The 8107-nt window shown below is 38.4% G+C and overlaps 1 long non-coding RNA gene across 1 annotated transcript in view; it reads left to right on the top strand.

The window, feature by feature from the left end:
- The window catches only part of LOC107181855, a 14998-nt gene extending 7355 nt beyond the window's left edge, over positions 1-7643 (top strand). The window contains exon 3 of the long non-coding RNA XR_001512570.1: positions 7557-7643. This is a non-coding gene — a long non-coding RNA (uncharacterized LOC107181855). The remainder of the gene's footprint in view (positions 1-7556) is intronic.
- Positions 7644-8107: the final 464 nt, after the last annotated feature.

Raw genomic sequence — 8107 nt, 5'->3', positions numbered from 1 at the left:
CTATGAACAACAAATACACATTTATCAACAAGTGAATCTAAAAATCAAGTGAATAAATAATCTGATGAACAGAATAAACTGGTGAATATAAGAGAATCAGGGGTATAGAAAGGGAGTGGACTGACAATCCTTGAGGGGAAGGGGTTTAGGGTGGGGGAAGAGACTGGACAAAAATCATACACCTATGGACAAGGATAGTGGGGGAAGGGGAAAGGCATGGGATGGGGGGGGAACTGGGTGGAGTGGAGCTATGATGGGTGGGGAAAGAGATACAATTGTAATAATCTGAACAATAAAGATTTTTTTTTTTTTTAAAAAGAACTACTGCCCTAAAAAGGAATTATGGTAATGTAACTATCAAAATCCTAGACATTCCAATGTTAGTTGTTTGGTTAGGTTGGCAGACAAAACAGTGGCTACTTAAATTTGAGTTTCATGTAAACAAATACATATTTTTATAGGAGTAAAGTAGCTCCTCATGGAAAATTTGAAAACACATCCGCATTATAAAGAAATAGGAGAAAAAAGGTTGCTCTAGTTCCATCACTCCAAGGCAATTGCTGTTAACTAGTTTTGCTTGTTTCCTTCTATTTTTTTCTAGAATTTTGTTTTTGAACATCAATGCTTCTTCCTTTCATAGTAGTTTATACCTTGGCTATTGCAGGGAAAAGAAACAGTAAAACGCTTATCCTGGTTTGAAAGGAAGCAGTGATGTCTACTAAAAGGTTCTCTACAATCTTTTAGTCCCTGGCTTGTGCTAACCCATTTGTACTTACCAGGGAATCTTACTGCAATACTTATCCATTTGACCCTGGAACTACATCACTACACAGCTGGTCTCTCTCTCTCTCTCTCTCTCTCTCTCTCTCTCTCTTAGTACGTCACCTGCTCTCATTTAATTCATTTCCTTTGGTGCTTTCCTTCCTGTGGGAAGTCTCTGACATCTGTCCCACATACTTCTTTATAAATACAAAGGCTCATCTTTTATCTTTTTATTTTTAACTTTTATTAGTCAATTAATCTTCCCCTTTTTGTAGTTGTGATCTTTTCATTCTATATGTTTTAAAAAAAATACCCTCTAGATTGTAATTCTTTACAGCTGCTTAAAAAAAACATTTTATTTTTTAACACTTCTAATTACATTCTGTTGACATTTATATTTAGGTTTGAGCCCAATGTCAAATACTAGAAGCACAGGGCTTCTCACCTCATTGGCACCATCATGTGGTGAAATTGTGTATCACATTGTCAAACGGCTGCATATTTAAGGCAAGCTGCCATGATATCATATTTTATACTACAGAGATTAAAAACGAAATTGGAGAGGTCATACAGAATTGGGGAATCTGAAATAATCCGGTTACTTAGTAACTGCACAGCGAAATGGGGGTTAGTAAACACCAGTGGTTAAATATGTGGACACTGGTGTTTAGTTACATGATGAACTCAAACCGTGGCTCTCCCACTTATTTATATAAGGTGGGCACATTGGTTAATATCCTTGAGCCCAGTTTCCTCATAAATACAAGGATACCAGGAACATCTATCTCACAGGCATGTTGAGAGGAACTGTTAATTGCATGATCATAGCACAATGGCCATCAAATAGTTCCATAATATCAGCTATGATTAACTGTTAGCAAACCATCATATTTGGTTTTCCCTTTATGTTCAAACCCAGAGTAGAAAGAGTATCAGAGCATACATCCCCTGTGGTTTTATAAAATTATACCAAAATGATAAATTATTTTCAGATTGATCAGAAGCAGCATGTAGCTAAAAAATAAAAATAAACTGCCAACAGTAGACTTTGAAAAACACTTAAAATACTTTTTTTTTTAAAAAAAAGGAAGAAAACTTCTGGAAAGAATGGTCTTCTAAACTACTTACGAAGTGAAATTTGAAAATCTATGGCCAAATTAGCCACAATTGATAGTCAAATAAGTAATTATGGGAGATAGTAACATAATACTTTTTGAGGTTGGAACAAACTTTTTAATATTAAAAATGTTGATAGTGCCAAATCCTTTCAAAGGTCTTTTTAAGAGCAAAGTATACTTTTATAAATCCTTGAAAGGGCTGTAGTTTGGACAAATCTGGATGTTAGAAAATTTTCTATCTGAAAATGAATTTTAATGATTTTCTTAGAGAAACAGAATGAAAAGGTACTTAAAATCAGTGAGAATAAAGCATGTGGGGGGAGTTACTTACCCCCTCTAAAACCATGCGTCTTCTTTAAATGGAATGGGTAATCTAGCCAGAACCAGAATCTTACATTCAGTTTCCAAACTGTATTTACCCAGACGGTTAGCATCGTTCAATGAATTTTTGTTATGCCATTATGCAAATGTAGTCTATGCTCATTATCTTTCTACTTATTAAATTCATCAAAAGCTGTCCAGGAACAGATTTTCTGTTTTGTCAACTACACCCACAGTCTTGTTCCCAGATTTTTTCATCAGTATTTTCAGAATGTGATGGGGGGAAAAAGGAGGGGGGAGGAATGATTTAATGAATTTCAAATATGCTGTAACTGTTTCAGTGCAATACTCAATTACGTAACAGCCATCTGTGGTTGCTGCCAGCATACCCCAATCTTGGGCAATGCCAGGGTAGTGCAGTTGGTTAGAATGTGGCATTAACATGTCCATAATCAATTCCTATGTGGTTCAACTGGCTCTGCAGAGAAGAAAAATGTCTTCGGTGTCAACCTGAACTTCTCAGGCCAGCAGTCTAAACAAGCTATGCCCTTAATTATTGAGATTTTGGGATTTTCCAGACATCCCGTATGGGTTTCTATTTTTATTTCATTGTGGTCAGAGAATACATTTTGTATAGAGACTTGTTTTCTAGCCCAGTATGGTCTTTCTTGGTACATGTTCTATGTACACGAATGTGGTATACCTCTTCATTTACTTAAATCTTTCATTTTAGCAATGCTTTGAAGTTTTCAATATAGCTCCTGCACCTCTTTCATTAAATTTTTTCCTAAATATTTATAATGCTATTATAAATAGTATATTTTAAAATTTCATTTCCTAGTTGCTGCTTGCTAATACATAAAATATTGAGTTTTATATACGGATCTTTCATCCTATGAGCTAATTTCAAAGATTAATTCTAGTAGAGTTAAAAAATTTTCTACATGGACAATCTATTCATCTAAAGGCAACTAAAACTTTAAAAAAGACTTTGTATATAGACAACTGTGACTAGACAGCTTTACTCTTCCTTTCTAATATTTACACCTTTTACTTTAATTTTTGCCTACTGCACTATCTACAACCTCTGATGCAAAGTTAAATAGAAGAGTAGGCATTCTCACTTTCTTCCTAATCCTAGCATTGAATATTTCACACTAAGTAGCTATACGTCTTTTGTAGATGTTCTTTATAAAATAAAGTTAGTTTTCTTTTATTTCCAGTTTTGTGGTTGTTTTCATCATGAACTGGCAATAAATGTGTCAAGTGCTCTTTCTGAATTTACTGAAGTGTGACTTTTTCTCCTTTAATAATGTGGTACATTACATTGATTTATTAAATGTTGGGCAAAACTCGCATTCTTGGGAAAAACCCCAATTGGCTACTGTATTTTATTCTTTTTCTATATTGCTGTGTTCAATTTGCTAGTATTTTGCATAGGAATTTTCTTCTATATTCATAAGTGATATTCATCGTGATTTTTTTCCCCACTAATGTCTTTGTCAGGTGTTTCTAGCAGAGCTATGCTGTTATAAAATGAGTTGTATAATATTCTCTCTCCTCCTCGGTTTTCTCAGTTTCTATAAGATTGACATTATGTGTTCTTTAAATGTTGATAGAAGTCACCAGTGAAGTCCTGGACTTTTCTTTGTAAAGTGTTTTTTAAATTATAAATTCAAATTCTGTAATAGATGTACAACAACTCAGATTTTCTATTTCTTCTTTAGTCAATTTTGGTAGGTTTTATTTTTCAAAGAATTTGTTCATTTTTTCAAAGTTATCAAATTTTATTGACCTAAATTTAACATTTTCTTTTTATAGTTTTAATTAGAATCTTTCAACCTCAGAAAACTGCTGTGGGGGACTGTGTGCACTGTAGAATAGCAGCATCCTGTCCTCTTCCCACTAGATGCTGATAGCAGCCTCCCCAATCCTTAGACATTGCCAAATGTTCCTTGGGGACATAACGCCTCTGGATGAGAACCACTGTTTTAATGTCTGTAGAATCTTTAGTGATCTCTCATTCCAGATACTGGTACTTTGTCTCTTTATTTTTAAATTAGTTTTGTTAAGACCTTTGTAGGGTAAACAAAAGCAGGGTATGCCTCCGATGTGGCCCATGGATCATTTTGCTGACTTTGACTTAGATCATTGATTAACTCTTCTTTTCTTTTTAAAAAAATATATATTTTTGATTTCAGAGAGGAAGGAAGAGGCAGAGAGATAGAAATGTCAATGATGAGAAAGAATCATTAATTGGCTGCCTCCTGCATGCCCCACACTGGGGATTGAATCCACAACCCATGCATGTGCCCTAACTGGGAATTGAACCATGACCTCCAGGTTCTTAGGTCTACGCTCAACCACTGAGCCATGCCAGCCTGGCAACTCTTCTTTTCTAATAAAGGAATGAAAAAGCTATAAATTCTCCTCTAAGAATACGTTATCTGTTGTGGTGAGCCGGCACGGCCATGGCATACTCAGCCCCAGGGCGCCTTATGTGCCGTGCCAGCTCAGCCCGGTTCAGTGACCCTGAGTGGGGGTGGTGAAAGGCTTAGAAAAGACAGACAAGAGAATGAAGGCCGGGTCTCGGTGGGACGCTGCTCCCGGATGGAGAGACAGCACCAGCTCCCACAAGCCGTGTCTTTATTTTATAGCAGATGCCACGAGGCAAAGTCAGGGCGTGATCGAGATGTTTACAACATTCTTGTGGGTTTCACTCCTACTCAACTACATGCACCTGAACTCTATCAAGCCCACATCACTCAGGCACGTGGGGCCACATGTTAGGACCATAGGTTCAAGCTTACAACTACAGCTGTTGGCTAGAATTGTGCTGGGAGGGCTCTGCCCTCCAAGCTGGGACTTGCACGTGACAATGAGAGGACTGTGCCCTCTCATCAGTCCACGGCTTGAGCCTGTCCGAAACACTGTAGCCGCACCCCACAATTTGTATCCCATAAATTTTGAAATGTTGTGTGTTAATGGATATTAACCAATGAATGGCTCTCTAAAGAGTATTGTTTATCTATGGAGATAACAAATGAGCATTTTTTTCATAACAAACAGAATTGCTTACAAATGGATTTTTGGTTCTGTGAGACGCAAGCAATGAAGAACAATATTAATATAACTATGTAATAAAATGTAGTCACATAAATTCACTCTCCCAACTAGTTGATAAATTGGTATACATTCCTACAGCCTGGCAGCAATATTCTTTTTTCTCTTCTAGCTAAGAAAAGTCACAATTTATCACCTGCAGAACATTTACCAGGACACAAAAATTACAAGTTCACTGCACCTTATGGAGTACTGGTTTGCTGCCACCTGCTGGGAGGCAGAAATGGGTTTCTAGCCTCCTTAAAGGGCAAGAATGATGACCTTAGGAGTTGTAAAACTTTGCCCATCCCATGAAACAAAACAGGTACCTTTGGGCCTGGAAGAAGTCAATATTAAATATGTGTTGATTGTTTATGTTACCAGGAAGGCTTCTGGTCAGCAGGGGGCTATTAGTAGTTAGGTTTTGGGGGAGTCAAAAGTTACACTGGGATTTTTGACTGTGCAGGGGCCTTGTTCAAGGGCCAACTGTATTATTCATGCAGAACCACAATTAAAATAGCACCATATTTTCTCTATACATACTTTTTTTTGACAATCTGAAAGCAGCCTGCAAGTATCATGACTTCACCCCTGAACACTTGAGCATACATCTCCTAAGAACAAAAGCTAATAGCCACAATATCATCATCATATCTGAGAAATGTAAGTCATCAATATATCTATTATGCTTTTATGTTCAAATTTTCCCAATTGTCCGTAGATTGTCCTGCAAAATTCGTAATCCTATACAGTTCACAGTTGGCTTAATGGAGATGAGTGCTATCTTTTTGTGTTGTCTTCCATGATATTGACATTATTGGAAAGTCCACACAAATCACATTCTAAATTTATCTGAGTGCCCTGGCCTGTGCGGCTCATTTGGTTGGGCGTGGTCCAGCACACCCAAAAGGCTGCTGGTTTTATTCCCAGTCAAGGGCTTGATCCCCAGTGGGGGATGTGCAAACTGATGTTTTGCTCCACACTGTTTTTCTCTTTTTCCTTTCCTCTCTTTCTAAACTCAATTTTAAAAATCTTTTAAATAAATTATCTGAGTGTTTCCTTACAGACTAAATGTTTTTGGCAAGAATGCTACATAGGTCTACTTCCAATAACCTCACAGCAACAGGTTTGTGTTTTTCCCATTATTGATGCTAGAAAATTTTCCCGAGACACTTATTAACATTTTGCAAAAGACTACTGTTCTGTGGAACATAGTTTAGGGAACACCTGTACAAGAAAAAAAGGTGAAATGCACTGAAATGTTTAAGAGTTTGTAGACTAAAAAGCAAGTAACGATTAAAAATCAAACTGAGCTTTCACAAAATTTAACTTACAACACACACACACACACAGTGAACAACCCAATTGTACAGAAAAGCAATCCCAACTTAAGGAAATTAACTAACTTCTCCCAAATTCTATCCTTATTGTATTTCCTGTGTTCAGGAGCTGAGATTTGAAAGCAGGTCTGATTGCTTCCATGTTCTTTCCACTAGACCCTCTGCTTCATTTGGACTTGTCTAATTTTTTACAATCGACTATTTTTTAAAATGTTTTTATTGATTTTTAAAGAGAGGGCATACTCCCCAAGTGGGGAGGAGCCCACAATTGGGCATGTGGCCTGATGGGAATCCAACCAGTGACCTCTTAGTTCATGGGTCCACACCCAACCACTGAGCCACACCGGGCACAATGGACTATTCTTGGCTCTACTATTACTCTGGGGTAAAAGTGGTGGTCTTTTTTTAAAATATATTTTATTGATTTTTTACAGAGAGGAAGGGAGAGGGATAGAGAGTCAGAAACATCCATAAGAGAGAAACATCGATTCAGCTGCCTCCTGCACACTCCCCACTGGGGATGTGCCCACAACCAAGGTACATGCCCTTGACCGGAATCGAACCTGGGACCCTTCAGTCTGCAAGCCAACGCTCTATCCACTGAGCCAAACCGTGGTGGTCTTTTAATCGAAATAATAATGAAGACACTAAGAAACCGTTTTATTGTTCTATATTCAATAAGAATCAACCTATGTCAAGTAGCTGACAAAGGCCTACTCCTCACAAATGTATGCAACTATGCAAATCGTATGTGAAGACTGGGGTCTCGGTTGCAGATACTAATTATAACAGAGCCCTCGCTTATGACCTGTTCTATCGGCCATGACTTGATCCTTGCTATTGCCCACCGATGCCGTCATGGTTACATCACACCAAACATTCTGGAGACATCAGTTTTCCTTAAAAATCCCAGAACTCAGGTTTTACGACTTATTACGTAATCGAATAGGTTTTCAAAATATTCGTTATCATTCTGCCCCCCGCCGGGAGGTAGCAAATATTTAAGTATGTTCGTTTTCATCTCCATTTCGGGCGAGAGCCTTTCCCCAAAGATGACTTTCCGAAGGAGGTGAGCGCGGGTCCTTGCTTTTGGTGCAAGTTCAGAAATTTAATCTATACGAATGGGTGACTTTTAAAAGAAACAACGGAGAGGACTTCAACCTTTAGAAACCACGCCAGGGTTAAAAATTTTGCGTTATATTTCGGCGGCACGCTGAGTATTTTTTGCAGTAGGCTGGAAATTGCTTTGCGGAGTCTGTCTCCTTAATCTCATCAGCTTGTCCAACGCCCCATGTCTCTCCCTCGACCCCAGACTTTCAGATTTTGGGAGCGGAAGGAGGTCTGCGGGCGCGGAGCCCGGGCTGGACTCCGGCTCGGTCTCCGCGGATCGCGAAGCGCCACGGCCCGGAGGGGGTGAACGTGTCGACACCCTCGAACCCGCAGGAGAGAGACCCAATCTGCACT

This window comes from Myotis davidii, unplaced genomic scaffold (genome assembly GCF_000327345.1).
Source record: "Myotis davidii unplaced genomic scaffold, ASM32734v1 scaffold151, whole genome shotgun sequence".
Taxonomy (NCBI): domain Eukaryota; kingdom Metazoa; phylum Chordata; class Mammalia; order Chiroptera; family Vespertilionidae; genus Myotis; species Myotis davidii.
Note: the sequence above shows the minus strand (reverse complement) of the source record. Positions and strands in the feature narration are given on the sequence as shown.